The 21,617-nt window shown below is 37.0% G+C and overlaps 1 protein-coding gene across 3 annotated transcripts in view; it reads left to right on the top strand.

The window, feature by feature from the left end:
- The window catches only part of itprid2 (ITPR interacting domain containing 2), an 84,262-nt gene that overhangs the window by 12,963 nt on the left and 49,682 nt on the right, over positions 1–21,617 (top strand). The window lies entirely within an intron of this gene.

Genomic DNA, 21,617 nt, shown 5'->3' on the forward strand with positions numbered 1-21,617 from the left:
AGCGTTTACATTCATCCCAAAGGTGTTCAATAGGGTTGAGGTCAGAACTCTATAGCAGGAGATCTTCCACTCTAGCCCATGCAAAACATATATTCATGGAGCTGGCTTTGTGCACAGGGGCTTCATCATGCAGGTTTGGGTTTTCCTAGTTCAAGTGAAGGGAACGTTCTATGCTACAACATCCACAGAAATCCTGTAAATTTGTGTGCCTCTAAATTTGTGATAGCAGTTTGAGAAAAACCCACATATGGCTGGAAAAATAACTCGGGTCTCCCAATACTTTTATTCAATATCTGTTTGTATTCAGCTTGATAAACGAGGCACACTTCTTAGATACTAATGAATCATTTCACCACAAAACTGGGTGTAGTTTAAATAAAAGGCTTTGGATTATTTTTCTGCATCTGTATTGTTGCTTGGAAATATATTTGTTTTCAGGGAATGTGTTTACGTTAAAAAGAGTAGAGTTCATGTTACTGAAAGAAATGGAGCACCCCGATGATGCGTATGCAACATTAGCATTAGCTCTCTAAAAACTGCATATGTAGATGTGTGGCTTCAATAGAAATTGTAAATTCTGATATCATAATATCTTTAGATTTCAGATGGACTTCTATATTACAGGTGGAGATCATGATGAACAATATTATATTATATATCTACACTTTATAACTGCAATCCATCACAACAACAAGTAGCTGATAAGACTTTTGTCATTTTCAGTTTGTTATAAAGCTGTTTGCATTTTGTTAGCAGACAAAACAGTTTTATGCATAATAATTAATATTGAGTTTCTGTTTGTCAACTAGTACACCGGTTTGTTTCTCCATGGTCATGTAGCATGTTCACTCGATGACTATCGATCTATCTATAAAGGAGAAAATTACCGAATCACACTTCAAATAAAATTTCTTGACCACGTCACAATATTGGTCATGATGATTCCCACATCTAATATCAGTCCATAGCAGAGAACATGATTGACTTCATTGTGTCCATATTTAAAGAAAGGAGCAATCTAAATAAGGACCCGGACAGCACATGGTAGTTTTTACTTGCTTTGTGTTAGTATAGTAAAGTGTTGTTTTATTATGCAAAGCATAGTATACTGTGACAAAAAAAAAAAAAAAAAAATCAATATTATGTATCTTAATAGGTCTAACTGGTACCTGGTGTGGAGTTTGAACAATACATCTCCAATATTGGCACATGCACAAAGTTCTTGCTTAGAAGTGTGTGTGTGTGTGTGTGTGTGTGTGTGTGTGTGTGTGTGTGTGTGCATATATTTTATATATATATAATTGTATTTATTTATATATAATACGTGTATGTGTGTAACATTTATTTACTTGTAACTTTATAACTTCAATCAACTCCACCATAGTACGTAGCTGATTTGTACTTTTATTTGTACTTTTCAGTCTATTATGAAGGCAAAAGTCTTTTTTTTTCCACATATTTCTACAAATATTTCTACCAAAACATTACAATATTCAATTAGGATGTTGGATAGATCATTTATTAATTTAATTAACTGATTTCTTGATTGTTTTTGATTATTTCTGGCATACTGACATGCAGACAATTCATTTATTTCTTTAGAATGTGATATTCACATATTAAGACTTGAATCAAACATAGAATTGATGTTCCTATCTCGGGCAATTTGCAGTAAAACAAAAAAAAAAGTATAGATCTTTTAGAAATCCATGCTCTTTTTATGTAGTTTTATTTTTACTGTGCCTTTTATTTACTGCTCATAAAGCCAAAGAGCATTCCAATGGTTTGTTTGTTTGTGTGCGTGTGTGTGCGTGTGTGTGCGTGTGTGTGCGTGTGTGTGCGTGTGTGTGCGTGTGTGTGCGTGTGTGTGCGTGTGTGTGCGTGTGTGTGTGTGTGTTTTCCTGGCTCACGACTTCCTCTGCATGCCTGGGCTCTGTTCTGGGTGCGAAGTAACACCATGTGCTGAATACAAAGTGTGCTACTGAGCAGAAACACAGCGAGATAATGCACATGCCAAACAGTTAATAGGGAGCTGCCGAGTATAAAGCAAGACTCAAAAAAATTCAAGATTGAAGAAGAATAAGGTCTATGATTTGGGTTGTTACAACAAGGCCAAAGCATACCACTAATACTTGGCTCTGTAAGATGCCATAACTTCTCATCATACCCAAATTGATCCCTAGATGGAAAAAGCCATCGCTATTTGCATGGCATTACAAAAACAATAAACACAGTAGTTTTTAAGTTATCAGTTGGAAAAACTGGAATTATTTTACTTCACAAACGTGGTGTGTAGGTTTAAGCTGAAGATACTGATGTAGCTATGGCGCATTCTTCTCCTTACGTATCCCACCACCCGCTGCACTACACACATTGGCTGAAACACTGCATCCACCCTGAAGCCATTCCAGTGTTCACTGGTATGTATATATTTGTATTGTTTTTGAATATATCATTTTTTGTGCTATCTTTCTGTTCATGGAACCTTCTTAGAACAAGGTGCCATATCCATGTATTTATCCACCGTATGTGCCTTTTCTCATGCCATGCAGCCTAAATCTAGACTGGGCTGTAACAAAATCAATCAAACTTTATTTATAAAGCGCATTACAACCACCAACAGGAGCACAAGGCGCTTTCCAGTAAAGCAAAAAATTAAAATTAAAAAATAAAATAAAAATGTAATTAAAAGTAATATATAAAAAAATAAATAAATACTTAAGAATATAAAAAAATAAGACACAATAAACATAAAATAGCAGTTGATTCAGGGCTACGTGTTAAAAGCTTGTCTGAATAAATGAGTTTTCAACTGCGATTTAACAAAACAAAAGGTGAATAAAATACCTTGTACAAAAAAAGTTAATTAATATTCTGGAAAAATGTGCAAAGAAAAATTGTTCTATAGCTTCTTCACAAGAATAGAATAAACACCTGGTCTTTACACCTATACAGACAATGCTAGTTAGACCTGACGCTGGTATCTTCTTAATGTGCTGTGTGAAGTCTGAACAGAACACCATAGCTGAAACTTTTGGCTTCAAGTTTATTTCTATACGCTTTTCACAATGGACATTGTCTCAAAGCAGCCTATCAGAACTAACTAAGAATTAAAGTGAATTATGTGGGTTTATCCCTGATGAGCAGCCTGGAGCGACTGTGGCAAGGAAAAACTCCCTTAGATGAATGAGGAAGAATCCTTGAGAGAACCCAGACTGAAAAGGGGAACTATCCTCATTTGGGTGATAACAAGAGTGTGATTTATAAATCTTGAAACAATACAAAACACTGCAGAGTGAGAACTAGCATGAATAGCGAAGTGTGTGTGATTTTGAGTAATGTCCTTTCTACAGTCTTATACAGTTAGCTGACTTTGTGGAACCAGGAGCTACTGAGCAACCCATAAAATTGCTCAACATTTGAGATCATCATAGATCCAACACCAACTCCTCCATGCCAGAGCCTTTAAAAAATTTGAAGAGGTCCATTGTCCAAACTCTACAATAAGTGGAATCCAAATGATGGTCCTGGATGTTTGTAGGGTCGTCTTCTACTTCTTCATGAGGTGGGACACAACTGGAGCTGCCTCGAGATGGGTAGAGAAAGAGAAGCAGTGAAGAGGTTCATAATATTAACTACTACTATATTAACTTGATCATTCACACTCCAGGCGAAGCTGGAGGTAGCATAACTGAAGATGTTGAGGTTTTCGTTGGGAGTGATGAGGATGGACAAGATTAGAAATGAGTTTATTAGGGACAGCCCATGTAGGATGTTTTGGTGACAAGGTAAAGGGGGGGGAGATTGGGATGGTTTGGACATGTGCAGAGAAGGGACATGAGTTATATTGGTAGAAGAATGCTGAGGAAGGAGGAAAAGAGGAAGACCAAGGAGGAGGTTTATGGATGTGGTGAGAGAAGACATGCAGGTAGTTGGTGTGAAAGAGATGTAGAGGACGGGGGTATGAAGACGGATGATCTGCTGTGGCGACCCCTAATGGGAGAAGCTGGAAGAAGAAGAAAATATTAACTTGATCATGTGCATGTGATCGGATGTTGTGGAGCACAAGCTTATGATATGTGATGTGTGTTAATTGTAGAATTCGCTAAAAAGATAAGTTTTTAATCTGCACTTAAACTGGGAAAGTGTGTCTGAACCCCGAGCACTGTCAGGAAGACTATTTCACAGTTTGGAAGCTAAAAATGTGAGAATGATCTACCACCTTTAGTGAAGTTTTCTATTCTAGGAACTACTAGAAGTCCAGAGTTTGGAGAACTCAAGATGCTTGACGGATTGTAGCGTGTTAGAAAACTGGATAGATACATGGGAGATAAACCATTCAATGTTTTGTAGTTAAGTAGCAATAGTTTGTATTCTATTCAAAACTTAACAGGTAGCCAGTGTAGGGATTGGGGTTATATGATCATATTTTCTCGACCTTGTGAGAACTCTGCCTGCTGCATTCTGAACAAAACTGACAATCCACCTAGAATGCAAAAGGTTGACGTAGTTAGAATTCTATATTTGTTTGTTTCCCTTAGTCTATGGACATAGCATGTTAACTTTAGCCATGCTAAAGGTTAGAACATTGTTAGCTTTAATGTTTTTTGCCTTGCCATAAAGCAATTTAAACAAGGAACTGTGTGTGCTGTGCTGTACAGGGAAACTTTAATGTGCCTTGTGGTTTAGCTAATATATTTATCATTTGTCAACCATTGTTGCCAGCTGCCTATAAAGTATAGCATGCCATCATAGAAGCTAATATGAACTGCACATCTTAATTAGCGAAAAATAGATCTTTTCCAATATTGGCCTTTGCAAAATTTCTTGGTAAGCCCAGAAAGACTTTACTCAAATTCCATTTTCTTAGTATTTTATTTCCGTATTTCATGTATTTACATAATTATTATCGTGGTTACTCATCCAGGCCTTTTATTCTCTATTATTAGCTGTAAGTGGTTATTTCTTCAGTAGTGACTTAACAATAGAATGACCATTTGAATAACCCTGCTTAATGTCTTGGGTCAACTGACAGTTTTATGAACTTTGAACAAAATAATAATGACAAAGAACCTAACCTCTGGTACGCTGAGGCGATTCAAACATAGTGAAGGAGTGCTTCCTGACCAGCTGTAATCTACTTAAGGCTCTTAAGGTTTAATATAGACCGAATTTCTTGTTTGCGCTTTTTGCATCGCCTTTCTGAAACGGAAAAAGTCTCAAACGTTGGCAGCGATATGCAAAGTGCCATTATTGTAAGCACTGTGTCACTTAAGCTAAACAAAAAAAAAAAGATTGCCAGAGTTGCTTTGCCCTCTGGCAGTGTCCTTTCGTGTTTTGTCACGGACAGGAAGTCCGTCTTGACTTTTTTCATGTTCTTGCCAAATCCAGATGAGAGACGTCGAAAACTCTGCATGTTTTTTTTTTTTTATTTTATTCGAGGGCACACTTCCTTTAAGCTTTACCAGCTAAAAATATTTCCTCTGTGGACACCCTGAGGTAAAGCAGGTGCTTTATGCAAAACCATTAGAATGGTCCTTGGTGTTGGTGTTGTATCCATGCTGCATTGTTTTGCATAGACGGAACGATTTACTAAAAGAAGGCACTATTTTTGGTTCTTTAATAAACGCATTATTGATCCCTGAGGGATTTCTGGGAGGGATACAGGAAGGCATTTGTCTTTCATATCTACAAGGTTTTTAGCCGTGCTGCCTTGAACAATGTCACAATAGAGAGCTGTGCGTCAGTGGGCCACTTTAACCGAAGCTTGAAGTCGGGTATGATGCCGGTAGCAAAGGTCAGTCAGGGTGGCTGCAGTCTGGGAGTCATGTTTCTGTTTCAGGGAGTCAAAATATATAGCAGGCGTGCCTCAGGAGGGCTAGTTTAACGTTTCACAAGTCTTATCTTATTATGCTCGGGAAAGCGGCTGTTGCCATAACGCCCTTTCAACCTAGTAACATAAGCTTGCACTATCAAAAATAGTTTGACGTTGTTTTCGGTTGCACGTTTCATTTTCCCTTGGCGGGAAGTGTTTATTTTTGCATTTAGGCTGGATAAGAAAGAGATTACTTGAAAGTTCTTGGACAGAAAATGACCAGTTCCAAAGAATTGTGACCTGATAATTATATGTTAATGTCTACATTATTTTACGTTAATAACTATATTTTTATGGATTATTGTAAGTAATGTGGTAAAAACTGTATGTGATCCTGAGAAAATAACTGAGCAATACATCAAAATGTGAATGTGATGTTCCCTAGATTAAAGCCTTCTTGATATGCAGTAGGAATCGTGAGAAAAGGAATAGAACATTTAATTACTCGGGATTTATTGATCTGCCACTTCAGTGTTTGTAAAAAAAAAAAAAAAAAAAAAAAAAAATGTTTATAAGACCAAAGTGGAGAAAAACATGTAATTGTGTTTTTTTTTTTTAAAGGTCAAGCATCTACTGTCTACTAAGCAAAGACGGTTCCTTCTTGACAAGTGTTTGGTTGCAGTTCATTGCATACAGAGCTTTATCATTCTTGAGGAAATATGATGGGATCATGATTCTCAATCCAATTTTTACATATTTTTTTTATTTTTATTTTTTTTAAACCAAAACAGATCAGCCATAACATCTAAACCACTGATATGTGACTTAAATAGCATTGATTATCTTGTTGCATTGAACCTATCAAGGGGTGGAATGTATTGGGCATCATGTGAACAGTCAGATTTTCAAGTTGATGCATTGGAGTCAGGAAAAATGGGACATTGTGATGGCTTTGAGCATCTTTAGGTGATGTGGGCTGTTGTTTGCATTGATTAGTACCTACCAAAAGTGGTGTGCAGTGTGGAAAATATACCCCTCCACACTGCAAAAATAGATTTAAGGAACATGTGAAAGATTTCAGTGATGGACAAACATTGTGATGGATCTTTAGAGTCTATGTCTAAGTGTCAGAGCTGTTTTGGTGGCTCAAGTTGGACCTACAGTTTTAAGTGGTTTTACTATTATGGCTACTTGTTGTAAACAGTAGTTTCTCCTATTTTCCTGTTGTAGGGTCCATGTATTTAAGTGTGCATGTATGAAATCATATGGTCTTTTTCGGCTTCTCCCGTTAGGGGTCGCCACAGCGGATCCTCCGCACGTTTGAATTGGCACATGTTTTACGCTGGATGCCCTTCCTAACGCAACCCTCCCCAATTTATCCGGGCTTGGGACCGGCACTAAGAGTGGCTGGGGATGGTTCCCTGACCGGGAATCGAACCCGGGTCGCAGCGGTGGGAGCGCTGCATCTTAACCACTAGACCACCAGGGACCCTGTATGAAATCATATGGTATGGCATTTATTATCAGAGTGAATAATGCTGCTCTGTTTAATGCATGTTTCCGTGTTGAAACAGTTTTTTTTTTTTTACACATCCTGAATTGCACTTGTCTGTGGTGAAAGATGATGCGGATTTGTGTGAATACCATCCTCATTTTTATGGCATTTGTAAAATTTGAATGTGTGCAACCTTATACTTTAACCATACTGTATATTGCTTATAATTGTAATCTTGCACAATTATATTAATGTTGTTGCATGTTTTTAAAACTTTAGTTAACTAGCTAGTGGTTTAGCTTTGACCTGTACATAGTCATTTGACCAAGCAATCAGACCATACTTCTTTGCCAAATTGACATTCTGGAAGGATTTTGAGCATGTTTCTCCAGTTTTGGAGTCATTGCATTGACTCCCTGTATTGATTTTAAATTCTTATGCTGATCTCCAAGGGCCTACACTGTAAAGAGCCTCATTACTTGGCCCCTAAGGTGGGATCTCTGCTCCTCTGATTTCATTCTTTGCGTTGTACTTCTACCTGTTTACAATTTATGGGTGATCAGGCTCTTTCTTCCTGTGCACCAACATGGAATTATTTCCCCATTGAGATTAGACACGCTGAATCTTTTAGTGTTTTTAAATCTGCTTTTGAATCTTACATTTTTAAGGATAGCTTTCAGGTGATTATTTTTTTTTTTGATGTATCTGTGATATTTATTTTATTTATTTATTATTATTTTTTTATTTCCATGCTTAGAATGTGTTTGAGATGTAACTTTTAGAGGTGCTATATAAAATAGATTTATTATTATTTCAATTTTATTGCTTGATTCTAAACTGAACTGTTTTTTTTTATAAATTTCTATAAGGAATGTATAACTATTTGTAAAAAGTACAGTACACACAGTGAACTTGGTGCCCTCACATTTTATGTTCTCCGAAACATTCAGTCAACCATTAACGGATGCTTATCAGGCCTGGTACATGATGTGGGAACTGTTTTGTGCTTAGTTCCACTGAAAAGAGGTCACACAGATTGTGTGTGTGCGTGTGTATGTGTGTGTGAGGGATTGTGCATATGCAGTGTTTCAAAAATAGTCTTGATGTGGAAATGAATTTGTCCCAATGGGGATCTTTTTGTGATGGATTTGACTTAATAATAAGATCAGTGTTTATTTCTGTGAATTGAGCAGAAGCAGCTGGCGAGAATGGAAGTCTTCTGATTATTCATACTTCCTGGATGCCCAGGTGTTAGATGCACATTTTTGGCCGTCTATTTCCTCCTGTTACTGATTTTGTAGACCCGAAGGGAGGAACTATTTTTTATTATTTTTATGAAAGCACTTTTTAACAAAAAAGAAAAGGGAGACAGCAAGGATGAAAAAAAAAAAAAAAAAGATCTCAAGTGTTTTTCCACATCCAGAGGGCAGCTTATAGAAAAACGTAGGTTTGTCCCATTTCTTCTGGAATGTTAGCAAGATGTTGAATCTTTTATTTAACTCACATTGAGAATTTGAGCAATATAATCCCTAATGAACAAAGCCAAAAGTGATTGTGGTGAGGAACAACATCACCAAGACAACATGAGGAAGAAACCTTGAGAGGAACCAGAATTGAAAGGGAAGCCCATTCTCTACTGTAAGAAGGAGAGGTTCTTTAGCATGAGCACATTGTAAATAAGCGTCCTTGGTGTAGCACAGGACAGGCTTTTTGACTAAGGCAGAAGTTCTTGGATACAGTACACTTGAGATTATGTGAGTGAGACAGAGGTATAAATGTTTATAGCTTTCAATCAGGGGTCCCCAAACTTTTAGTCATGGGCCTGAGTGATTACCAGTATTATTATAGATTTAAAAAATATTTATTATGCCTCCTAATGCTAAATTAGTTTATAATTTTGTTATGCACCATACAGACAAGAAAGAAGAAGAATAGCCTTTATTTGTCACGTATACATTACAGCACAGTGAAATTCTTTCTTTGCATATCCCTGGTTGTTTAGAAGCTGGGGTCAGAGCGCAAAGTCAGCCATGATACAGGGCCCCCTGGAGCACAGAGGGTGAAGGGCCATGCTTAAGTCTGGCAAAAAAGACGATAGAGTAGACTTAAATGACTTGATAGGTGAATACTTTCTTCTAACATGTCTGCTAGATTGATTGGGCCACCTGACAAAAAAGTCAAATTATCCCACAGTACAGGTTTTCATAATATTTTGTTAACCGCGTTTCAAAGCCCAGAGTACCGTGATACAAACTGTACACTGCATCGTTTTTCAGATCTTTTTTGATTTGAGACAAGCTTTCAGTTTATCCGGCGTGTGCGGTAGTGCTTTGATATCTTGTCCTTTTTGTTCTGTCTTGAGAACTATGTCTGGACCACATTTTCTGGGAGTCATGTCTTGTCTAGTCTGTCTCCCATCAATACTGTCAAAACATACTGGCTGGAGCTGATGGATAAAGCCGAATTGCCTCCCTCTGTCCTCCCTGAGCAGGATGCACTCCTAAAGCCTGGTGCTCTCTAAGTTGTTGTGCACATGCGAATGTTTTTGTCTGTTGTCAGAGAAGAAGTTTTAATGAGCAAAACAGCTGAATTAATGTGTGTGTGGGAGAATCATTAGCTCATTTTGCATGTGTATTATGGTCCAGCTAGGGTCTGTGTTTCTCTGAGGAACTATACTGAACAAGAATCTTTATAAGTGGCATAACCTTAAATACAATGTGAAATGGTCCTCCATTATGCATCTGTATTCATACTGTGCATTTTTTCATTAGAATGCAAATCTTAATGTTTTTTGAGAAGATACAGTTCCAATCAACAGTGCTATAGTAACTTTTACTACTTAAGTGAAAATGGCCACATACTATTCATGCTCTTGCGTATAATAACTCGAACATTCCTGATGAAAGAAAGAGGAAGCAGGACAAAACAAGTGTATTATCGGTAGATTGGACATAGTATACGACAATGCACGTTTCAATAAACAACATATATCCTTTTTTACTCGGTGGCAGCACAGGTTTTTATTCAAACTACTGAGAAGCCACACCTGAGTCTATTGAAAGCCAAGATCATCTAATCAAATGGGTGAAATCAGGTGTGGCTTCTGCTTGATTGGAATAAAAAGTTGCACCCACATGGAAAACCTTGCAGAAAGCGTTGGACACCTCTGTTATTACCAGTCCAATATTTTACTAACTTGTTGTAATATCCGGATTGTTTTACTGTGTAACTCAAAACTACAGGGTTGTAAAAAATGAAAGAAATACCACATACAATATATAGACAAAAGTATTGGAATACGACCTTTTCTGCCATATGTGGTTCTTCTGCAAACTGTTACCACAAAGCTGAAGGGCACACGATTGTAAAGGATGTCTTTTGAACTTGGAAACTCAAACCTGTTCCAGCATGGCAAGGAACTTTAAACTTGGTTTTAGGAACTTTAGACAAGGTTTCAGGATTTTTATGAGTATGCAGAACTTGACATATGGTTTCATGACTTTTTATGAGTGTGCAAACCTTTACTGATTATTCCAGGACTATTTACCAGTACTGCAAAATTCTACACATGGTTTCAAGATTTTTCATGAGAATTTTATACGTGGTTTTAGAATGTAAAATCTTCACTGTTTGTTTGCAGCAACTTTACAAATACTTTCAAAACTTTACAAACTTTCAATGGGGTTTACACAAGTGTTCAAGACTTGATGCAAAGGTTCAGGAACTTTAAACTTGGTTTCAGGAACTTTATCCAGGGCTTCAGTATTTTTATTTATTTATTTATTTATTTATTTTTATGAGTGTGTAGAACTTTTACACATAATTTCAGGATTTTTTGTGCAGAATATTATACATGGTTTCAGAATGTTAAACATTCACTTAAAACTTGGCACACACTATTTGTTTGCTGCAGTCAGCACACTGCAAATTAATGTTTAAAAATTGCACTCTAGTGACACTTTCTTCCAAAGTGCTCTCATGACGTTTAAGTGCTGCACGTATCCGAAATATTTTCATGTCCAAATCTAATTTGAATAGGTTTCAGTTTGGTTGGGTTTATTTTTAGATTTGGAATGCATGAATGTTCTCTTTTGTAAACAAAAATGATGTTGCTTGCTGAAAGTTTTACAGACATATCAACCATTTATTTTTATCTATTTCTAAGTTTAGAACCAGGATTTTTTTGGGGAACTATATTTCCTTCTTCCTCACCCTGTCAATCAGTTTAAAAGAAAAAACAATAAAAACCAACTTGAAGCTTTAGAGGAATCTAATGCAGGATTGGAGATCTTGTCTATTAATGAAGGGGAATTTTATTTATATGGCAGATTCCTTTATTCAAGCGAGGTGAAATTATAATCAAGGCACAGGACTGAACAGTTAAATCTCAAGAGGCTAACAGATGGGCTATGAGGTTGTCTTTAAACGCATTCATTTGAATCGCTCTACTCGGCGGAAGAAATGTGAGAAAGAGAGAGAAGAAATATGCCTGTGAGAACCAAGTGTACAAGTGTATTTAAACGAGTGCATGAAAATGAAGGAGCAGGACACATGGCCACCTCAACAGCACACTTTATGTTGGAGTAGCATTTGCATCATACCCACAGTGGTCTTAGACCACTTATCACCTGTTGACTTCTCATGCCGAGCATATACTCGGCTTTAACCCAGTGTGTTTATAGAGCTGCTAACACATTGTCAGTGTGGCGTAACATTTAATCTGTATTTATAGCAGTAGACAGTTTCTTTGTTTCCAGAAGGAAACGGTGTGTGAATGCAAGTTTGTGAGAACTAAATGTTTCTATAATAGGACTACAAGATTGTTTATTTATTTATGGAAATCCAAACGAGGCAAAACCTTTTTTTTGGGGGGGTACTTTTTTGGGGGTTGCACTAATAATAATGTGCTGATGCTAATGCTAAAGTCAAGCAGATACATAGGAGACAGATGCACAAGCTGATGGAGAGACTTTCACTCATTAATGAATTTACACATTTACACAAGCTTACATTATTTTACCATTTTTAAAACCGTACACACTTTCAGGACTTTAAGCAAGCCTTCAGAACCTTAAACAGGTCTTCTGAACTTTTACCCAAGCTTTAAGAACCTTATACAAGCCTACAGGACAGCAAGCTTTCAGGACCTCACACATGCCTTCAAAACTTTTACACAAGCCTTCAGGATGTTTATACAATTTTTTGTGAACTTTACCCAAGCCTTCAAGAGTTTTATACAAGCTTTTAGAATCTAACATGAGCTTTCAAAACATTCCACAAGCTTTCAGAACTTTACCCAAACCTTCAAGACTTTTATACAAGCTTTTAAAACCTTACACAAGCCTTCAGAACATTCCACAAGCTTTAAGAACCTCACATAAGCCTTCAGAACTTTTATACAAGCTTTTAGAAACTTACATAAGCCTTTAGGACTTTTATACAAGCTTTCAGAACTTTACACAAGCCTTTAGAACTTTTATACAAGCTTTCAGAAATTTACACAAGCCTTCAGAACTTTTATACAAGCTTTCAGAACTTTACACAAGCCTTCAGAACTTTTAAACAAGCTTTCAGAACTTTACACAAGCCTTTAGAACTTTTATACAAGCTTTCAGAACTTTACCCAAACCTTCAAGACTTTTATACAAGCTTTTAAAACCTTACACAAGCCTTCAGAACATTCCACAAGCTTTAAGAACCTCACATAAGCCTTCAGAACTTTTATACAAGCTTTTAGAAACTTACATAAGCCTTTAGGACTTTTATACAAGCTTTCAGAACTTTACACAAGCCTTTAGAACTTTTATACAAGCTTTCAGAAATTTACACAAGCCTTTAGAACTTTTATACAAGCTTTCAGAACTTTACACAAGCCTTCAGAACTTTTATACAAGCTTTTAGAACTTTTACACAAGCCTTCAGAACTTTTATACAAGCTTTTAGAACCTTACACATGCCTTCAGAACTTTTATACAAGCTTTTAGAACCTTACACATGCCTTCAGAACTTTTATACAAGCTTTCAGAACTTTCACAAGCCTTCAGAACTTTTATACAAGCTTTTAGAATCTTACACAAGCCTTCAGAACTTTTATACAAGCTTTTAGGACCTTACACAAGCCTTCAGAACTTTTATACAAGCTTTTAGAACCATACACAAGCCTTCAGAACTTTTATCCAAGCTTTAAGAACCTTATACAAGCCTACAGGACTGCAAGCTTTCAGGACCTCACACATGCCTTCAGGATGTTTATACAATTTTTTGTGAACTTTACCCAAGCCTTCAAGACTTTTATACAAGCTTTTAAAACCTCACACAAGCCTTCAGAACATTCCACAAGCTTTAAGAACCTCACATAAGCCTTCAGAACTTTTATACAAGCTTTTAGAAACTTACATAAGCCTTCAGAACTTTTATACAAGCTTTCAGAACTTTACACAAGCCTTTGGAACTTTTATACAAGCTTTTAGAACCTTACACAAGTCTTTAAAACTTTTATACAAGCTTTTAGAACTTTACACAAGCCTTCAGAACTTTTATCCAAGCTTTAAGAACCTTATACAAGCCTACAGGACTGAAAGCTTTCAGGACCTCACACATGCCTTCAAAACTTTTACACAAGCCTTCAGGATGTTTATACAATTTTTTGTTAACTTTACCCAAGCCTTAAAGAGTTTTATACAAGCTTTTAGAACCTTACATAAGCCTTTAGAACTCTTAAACAAGCTTTTAGAACTTTACAAAAGCCTTCAGAACTTTTATACACACTTTTTAGAACTTTACACAAGCCTTCAGAACTTTTATACAAGCTTTTATGTAACATAGAACTTTATGTATGCTTTGTATCTGCTTATAGAACTTTTTTGGACTTAACTACAAGTTTTAGCACTCGTCATCTTTTACAAGATACACAACCTTTTTGAACTGGCTCTTAGAGCTTAACAAAATCTTTCCGAAACATTCCTGTTTTTATTTTCTGAAGAAATTTCATACATGTTTAAGTTGTCAAGATTTCACTTGTTTTCAGGACTTGTTTTAACTCCTGTAATGTAGGAACGGTTCACTAAATTCAATAAAGCTTGCTTTATTTATTTTTTCGCATATTCAAGAAATATTTAAAGGAGGACGGTGAACATAAACATTCTGTATAAATATTGTGGATTGTTTGTTTGAGGACAAAGAATATTTAAAGAATTCTAGCGATTCAATTCTGGGAGGTTTCAGGTTAGGGATCATGTGCACGCATGTGTGCGCTCATGCTCGATAGGCACAAAAATATTGGGACATCTAACTTTTCTAGCCGAATGTATTTCTTTTCCGAAGGTTCAGCAGGAATTAGGCTAAAGCTCTTAAGCAGTCCATTTAAGATCTAATACTTCTCCTCCTTAACTTACATCAGACCTTACACCTGACTTTACCACAGGAAATGTTTTATAACAGGAAATGAAGATTAAATGTGGAATGGGAGGTTCAAAAAGCACATACCAAGCTTATTGTCTGATGTCCTCAGACTTTAAGTCCCTATAGTGTATTTCGCTATGCCGTTGTAGACACAAGACCTTGACCATGTTGTTGCTGCTCGAGATTTACTGCAGTTCTAACTTGTCTTTATTGATGTGTGTAGCTTTGCTAAACTCTGTTTATATGAATAATATGTGCAAATTTGTCCTGGTTGGGTTTGAACACTAAGTACGTTCCAGAATAAATCGTACGTAATTTGATAACTCTTGTGTAATGGTGCATGTGTGTGCTCTCGCGTGCCTTTACTCTTAGCATGGGCTGCATCTTAAATTATCATTGGCTGTGGTTTTACTATAGTGCATTAAAGCTTGCATTATATTGAGGGATACTTTACTGATAAACGTTTAATGTTTTTTTCCTTTTTGTCTTTTTATTTATAAGTTAGTTATTTAGCTTTAGTCGAGCAGTAATAGACTTTTTGAATTTGAGTTGTAGCTTCATCCACTTTTCGAACTTGCAGAGATTTTAAATAATGCAAGTTGTCCATGGAGTAGCTGTCAGAGTGAATTCAATTGAAATGCACCATCCAGTTAATTTTTATTTCACATCGAATTCATCACAGTTACGACGGTTCGACTTACGATACGAGAGCTGGAATGAGCGAATCTCTCACCCTGTGAGATTCCCCACTCTCGCTAGCGGTCAACAGAGTAAAGTTGTCTCAGTGTGGGTTTTTTTTTTTCTGTTTCAAACAGCAATTTTAGTGATAAAAGCGTGTCTTCCAAGCGCCTAGTATGTCTCCTGCTTGTAGTGGAAAAAAGAAGAGAAAAGCCATCAGTTTAGAGCAGAAAATAAAAATAAAAAATCAGGCTGTCACAGACTGTCATTGACACAGTGATAGCACCATTTGCGACTTACGATATTTTTGACTTACGACGGGGTCTTCGTAACGTATCTCCATCGTAAGTAGAAGTAAACGCAAGACCCTTGTTTTTGCTCCCATTTTTCATTAACTGAACTCAAAGATCTAGGACTTTTTCTATGTATACAAAAGGCCTATTAAATATTGTTCACAAATCTGTCTAGTGAGTGTTAGTTTTAAAAAGTTTGAAATGTAAAACTGCACATTTTCAAATAGCCTTTTATTGTGGCCAGCCTAAGGCACACCTGTGCAATAATCATGCTGTCTAATCAGCATCTTGATATGCCACACCTGTGAGGTGGATGGATTCTCTCAGCAAAGGAGAAGTGCTCACTAACACAGATTGACAGATTTGTAAACAATATTTGAGAGAAATAGGCCTTTTGTGTACATAGAGTCTTAGATCTTTGAGTTCAGCTCATGAAAAACGGGACAAAAACAAAAGTGTTGTGTTTATAGGCACCTGTAAAAAGGTGGGATATGTCAGACAGCAAAAGTGGGCAAGTGTGAGGATTTGAGTGAGTTTAAAAAAAGGCCAAATTGTGATGCAGGACAACTGGGTCAGAGCAGCTCCAAAACTGCATCTCTTTTGGGATGTTCTTGGTCTGCAGTCGTTAGTATGTAGTAAAAGTGGTCCAAGGCAGTAACAGTGGTGAACCGGCGACAGGGTCATGGGTGGCCAAGGCTCATTGATGCAGGTGGCGAGCGAAGGCTGGGCCGTGCGCACCGATCCAACAGATGAGAGAGAAAGAGATACATATAGATTCAGGAAGGCCTTGTCCTTTATTTACATGGTAAAAAAATTAACAATGCACTCCTTGAATATTTTTTATCAAAATCCTTGAAGATAAAAATGGTGTACCCTGAATGGAAAAAAAAAACTCTAACCCTAAAATGTATGTATTTAATATCACATACATACATTACATTGTATGTAATATCAAGTAACTAAAAATTTACGTTTTTTTATCTTATATATATATATATATATATATATATATATATATATATATATATATATATATATATATATATATATATATATATATATATATATATAAATAGGGCTGTTGCTATCGATTATTTTATTCCAACGATTTTTCTTTATTAAAAAGGAAAGCTAAATATACAAGGGAAATAAGACGGGTCTCTTAAAATGAACAAGTAATTTGTTTCCTTTTTAGAAAAATTTACATTTTTGTTGCTGAAATTGCACACAAGAATATCTGTGAAAACTAAACCCATTTAGTGCATTTAATAATTGCCATCAAAATGCAAATACAAATATATACAATAAAAAAATAATAATAAATACTAATAAAAATTACTCTAAAAAAACAAAAACAAAAAGTAAACACTTTTTTGTTTTAGTTTGAAATGATGAACTTTTGAACCTTTTTTTTTTTTTTTTGGCATGAATGCTATGGAAGCCCGTTTCCACCAGATAAAAACAATACTTTTTTTTTTTTCCTTATAAACATCAGACAATTCTGGTGCATTTAATTGCCATATTACTTTAAAATTTAAATGCAATTATATTAATAAAAAAAACATGAATAAAAATACATTTGTTTACTAAAAAATTTTTTTAATAAATAAATACACACACTGTTTTTCTTTGTTTAAGTTTGACATGATTCAAACTTTTTTAAACTTTGGCCTGAATTATATGAAAGCCAGTTTCCACCACATAAAAAAAAAAAAAAGGTGCCAAAATCTGACTTTTGGTTCTCGCAATTCTGACTTTTTTCTTGTAAACATCCGACATTTCTGGTGGATCCACCGGTAACCATGCTGTCGGCCTGAAGTTTGAAGCTGTAGGTGTATAAACGAGGCTCCTCTGCTTCATCTATCTTGTTCTGTCTCCTCCAGAGCTGATTGTTGGACAGAGTTCTCTCCAGGGATCGAAGGTTTCCTTCCATGCGGTTCTTTTGATTGTGGCCCATTTCATTTTCAAAGTGTAAAGCTTTCTGGCACTGCAGAGGGGTGACGTTGCCTGATTCAGTCAGAGTTGCGAGAAACTTGGAATTAGGCAAACTTTTGATTTAATCTGGCAGAAATGAGTCTTCTCCTCGCCCCTCTCTGTTTTCCGTTCCTCTGTTTTTCATTCTGCAGCGTCCTCTGTGTTCCCTGTCCAGGGCGCTCCAGAGTTTAGCGGGTGGTGCGCGAGTAATAATGGTCCGTAGGAAACGCAGTGCTCCGTGTGTAGTAAAGTGGACTAAATGAAGCGAATTTTTTAATTGAATTACTTGAGTTACTTGAGGAATCGTTACAGCTCTAGATATTAATAGAAGCAGGAGAAGGAAAAAGTTATTTTAGAGAAACAAAACATCACGATCGTAATCGATAAAACATACACTGCACATCTCCATACCCAGCCCTAACAATCGGATTTAATATGTGCTGAATCGAAACTTTCGCACACCAGCTGCAAAGAAACGCTCCATTATCATATCTTGTTCCTTTGCTGTGTTTAAACGATTACACATCGTTGACAAAGCACTAAACTGGATTAAACATTAATGAAGCAGGATTGTGATCGTGTCCCGTAACGCTCTTAACAGCCAAGATGTCCATCACGTTACCTTCCTTCTTCCTCTCAAGTTCTTTTTCCACCCACTTTATCAGGATATAGAACAACATTCGCTCCATGTTCCACTTTTCCCCAAAGACTGATATTCGTTCACTCGGAGCAGCGATTGCAGATAAGAGATGGAGAAACAAAAGCCTCTGACGTGTTTCATGCTGTTTGCTACACAAACACAAGACGTGATGCAGTGCCGGTGTTCAACATTGCAACCTTACAGCAGGTTTCTTCCCAACCATCATATCCTGAACATACATTTTATATTTTTGTATTTTTATATTTCTTACATAGAAATATCATGCAATTAAATGAAAAGAAAATGGAATAGAATAGTAAGAAAAAAATATATATATATATAATACAATAATACATTTGAAAAAATATATATACCGTAATTTCCGGACTATAAGCCGCACTTGTCTATAAGACGTGTCTACACTAATGTACTTTACACAGGCTTTAACGAAAGACACGTTATACACGGTGTAACAGGTGAAATATGTTGCGCTTCGTTTAGGAGCATAGCGGTATTTTAGGAATTGCCTGGCACCGCATTTTTCCGCTATTACTGCATGTGTTCAAGACGAGGATTATGTCCTTATTATTTTCTGATGCTCATTTCTACGTTTCTTTGACTAACCCTTAACGCTGTTGCCAAGAAAAATAAAAAAGCACGAGTTTTGGAAACCTGTCTGTGCTTATATGATTTCTGTTGCAACTGGAGTTAGCGAGCTCTCCCTTCACCCAGACTCAACTTTATCTTTTGGCATTGTCGTGCGTTTAAAAATCACCCGATGAAAGTTTTCTCTCCCGATGCTGTGCAGCTCAGAACACAGGTGAGGTGCGGGTTTTTTTTTTTTTCAATTCGGAAATTTCATTGGTCTAATGGTATGGGGTTCATTTTTTTGGCTTAAAGTTTGTGAAACCGGGAAAAACCCAGGAAAAATTAATAAATTAGCCGCTTCGCTGTTTAAGCCGCGGGGGAGTCCGAAAAATATGGTAGTGGTGTGAAAGTGTTGTTCCTGATTTATTTTTTCTTATGTTTGTTACACTTTAACACAAGTAAACATGATATAGTTACTAAAAACAAAAAACAAAATCTAAAACTACATGGCCCCGTGTAAAAAAGTGTCTGCCCCCTTGTTAAAACTGTGGTTTATCACACCTGAGGTAAATTTCTCTCGCCACACCCAGGTCTGATTACTGCCACACCTGTTCACAATCAAAACGTCTCTTAAATAGGACCTGCCTGACAAAGTGAAGTAGACCAAAAGATCCTCAAAAGCTAGACATGCAACCCCGCATGAACAACACATGACTCATTATGCAGTTTCTTTATTCATTTTACAAAAACAAAGATAAAGAAGCCATATGTGAAACACTAAGTACACCTTATGATTCAATAGCTTATAAAAACACCTATAGAAGCAATAGCTTTAAGTAGTTGTATTCTTTATAACTTTATTGGTCCTTCACATCGTTTTGGAGGAGTTTTCAATCTTCTTTACAATCCTGTCGGTATATTGAGCTTTGCAGGTGATTATGCACAGCTCTCTTAAGATCCTATCACAATAATTCAGTCAGGTTTAAGTTTGGAGGTCAGTTACTGCAAGTTGCCAGGGTCCTGTGATTGCAAACCCAGCCCAAATCATCACCTCTCCATCAACATGTTTGACAGTTAATATTGCCACAGGTGATTGCGCTGATGCAGTATGCTGCATTGTGTTTTTACCAAATGTGGTGCTTGGAATTATGACCAAACATCTCCACTTTCTCATCTGTCTCATTTCTCATTGTTCCAGGAGTATTGTGCTTTGTTCAGATGCAACTTAACAAACTTAAGCTGTGCTGCCAAGCTCTCTTTTTTTAATTATTTTATTGAGGCTGGAAACCCTTTCAAACTACAAACATTTTCTTTTTTCCTCAAATTTTTCTGTTCTGAGTTGTAACATTTAACATGCTAACTGTAGAGTCTGAAATGTAACACCTATTAAAAATTTTTTTGCAATTTCTATGAGCATTGCACACACTGACCTTGAGGTGAATTTACCAGGATGTAAATGATGATGGACAGCAACAATTGCTTCTCTAAGATCATTGGTGGTGGGTTTTTTTTCCCTTGGTGCTGTATTAACGTGTACTCGGAAGCTTTAGACCAGCAAACTGCTGAAACTCATGCTATTATAGAGGTGGTGACACGTACAGCACGTCGCTGCTACTAAGCCTTTTTTTTATTCTATAGAAGGAGTTTTCATACATTTTTAAATAATTAATAGCATGGTGCTTTTTTTAATTTTTTTTACCTAAGGTTATATTTACCTTATTTTAAGACCTGATGAAGACTAGATGATTATGCCCGTGTGTGTGTGTGTGCGTGCGTGCATGTGTGCGTGCGTGCACGCAAATATATGTATACAAGCAAACACATTTTCGGCTATATGTGGTTTAGCATTGTTTAACAGCCAATGTAAATGTTTGACTTGAAGCACTTGTTTAACAGTTATTTTTTTTTAACATATGTCGTATTAAATTATGCAAATTTCGGTATAATGGATATATAATAATAACATAAAAGTATGGAGACGGAGACCGAGAGGGGAGGCCGAGCGAGAGAGACCGAGACAGAGCAAGAGAGAGATATACGGAGAGAGGGACTGAGTGAGTGAGAGAGAGAGAAAGATAGAGACTGACAGAGAGAGAGAGCGAGACTGACAGAGAGAGAGAGCGAGACTGACTGAGTGTGAGAGTGAGAGAGACTGACTGAGTGTGAGAGTGAGAGAGACTGACTGACCGAGTGAGCGTGAGAGAGACTGACTGACCGAGTGAGAGTGAGAGAGACTGACTGACCGAGTGAGAGTGAGAGAGACTGACTGACCGAGTGAGAGTGAGAGAGACTGACTGACCGAGTGAGAGTGAGAGAGACTGACTGACCGAGTGAGAGTGAGAGAGACTGACTGACTGACCGAGTGAGAGTGAGAGAGACTGACTGACTGACCGAGTGAGAGTGAGAGAGACTGACTGACTGACCGAGTGAGAGTGAGAGAGACTGACTGACTGACCGAGTGAGAGTGAGAGAGACTGACTGACTGACCGAGTGAGAGTGAGAGAGACTGACTGACTGACCGAGTGAGAGTGAGAGAGACTGACTGACTGACCGAGTGAGAGAGACTGACTGACTGACCGAGTGAGAGAGACTGACTGACTGACCGAGTGAGAGAGACTGACTGACTGACCGAGTGAGAGAGACTGACTGACTGACCGAGTGAGAGAGACTGACTGACTGACCGAGTGAGAGAGTGAGACTGTGACTGACTGACCGAGTGAGAGAGACTGACTG

This window comes from Silurus aristotelis (genome assembly GCF_946808225.1).
Source record: "Silurus aristotelis genome assembly, chromosome: 3".
Classification (NCBI taxonomy): domain Eukaryota; kingdom Metazoa; phylum Chordata; class Actinopteri; order Siluriformes; family Siluridae; genus Silurus; species Silurus aristotelis.